Here is a 1,455-nt window from a genome sequence, read left to right on the forward strand (position 1 = left end):
CAAAAAAAAAAAAAGCCGCGATCGCGATCTAAAAAAAGCCGCGATCGCGATCTGCGGCGGCAATTCGGCGGGAGGTCCTTCACTCCCAGGCGGAGTGAGGGACCGTCCGCCGAATTGCCGCCGAATACCTGGAACTGCCGCCCCTGTCCGGAACGGCCGCCCCAAGCACCTGCTTGAGAAGCTGGTGCCTGGAGCCAGCCCTGGTGACATGCCCCTCAGGCAGGGGAGAACCGGTAAGAGTCAGTGCCGCGCCTCTCAGACAGGGGAGTGTCGGCAAGAGTCTGTGACATGCCCCTCAGGCAGGGGAGCGCCGGCAAGAGTCCTTAATACTTTAGCGGGGTTCTGCCATCCTGAGGTGGGGTGGCACGGGTAGGGGAACGCAGGCCCACCCGACTCCACTGTGTTCCAGCCCAGGGCCCTGTCAGTGGCAGGAGGAGAGGGTCCCGCCACTGGGTCAGCGGGGATCCGTCTGCAACACGCTGACCAAACACTAACTCACTGCACTGTCCAGTTCTGCCCCTGGGCTACTTCCTACCCGGTCTCTCCAGTGGGTCCCTCTGGTTCTTCCAACTCGTTGAGGTATTCAGCCGCCGGTAGCCCCGGTAGCTTCAGCTCACCCTCAGCATTGGGCTCATTTAGGCTCAGGTCGCTGCCCGGCTCCTCCTGTTCCTCGAGGTACTTGCCGCCGGCAGTCCTGGTAGCCTGAGTCCTTTCTCTGGGTCAGGTTTCCCCTGGTCCATAGCGTCTCCCAGTTTGACAGCAGGGTCTACAGCAGTGGTTCTCAAACTTTTGTACTGGTGACTCCTTTCACATAGCAAGCCTCTGAGTGTGACCCCTCTTATAAATTAAAACACTTTAAAATATATTTAACACCATTATAAATGCAGGAGGTAAAGCAGGGTTTGGAGTGTAGGCTGACAGCTCACGACCCCCCATGTAATAACCTCATGACCCCCTGAGGCGTTCCAACCCCCAATTTGAGAACCCCTGGTCTACAGGGACCAGCCAGCAGTCTGTATCTGTCTCCTGCCCTAGTGCTGCTCAGACTGGGCTAAGGGCCCCGCCTTTTGTACTTCATGTTCCACCCCTCCCCTTCCGGGGGGGTGGAGTAAGCTTGGCCTGGCTCCGCCCACTCAGGCTGAGAGAGTGACTCTTTACCCTCTGGTTTGGAGGGAGGCACCCTGGCTCCCTACAGACCTATAATGCCTATTTATATGCAGGAAAGATAGAGAGCTAAGACTGACTGACTGCATATAGCATTATGGTCCCTTGACCTTTACCACAGGCACAAAAAGCCCATAAATCCAGCTGGGAATCCCGGAATAGCAGCTGTATGCCACCTCTTCTTGGTACCCCTGAAGTAAAGGGTCATGGCCAGGAGAAAGGGTGGATGACCTGGGAAGGGATGCTGCAGAAGCCTCTCTACTCTATGGGTATTCCCAGCTGCTGGAATGG

This window comes from Terrapene carolina, unplaced genomic scaffold (genome assembly GCF_002925995.2).
Source record: "Terrapene carolina triunguis isolate 2854851 unplaced genomic scaffold, T_m_triunguis-2.0 Scaffold131, whole genome shotgun sequence".
NCBI lineage: Eukaryota > Metazoa > Chordata > Testudines > Emydidae > Terrapene > Terrapene triunguis.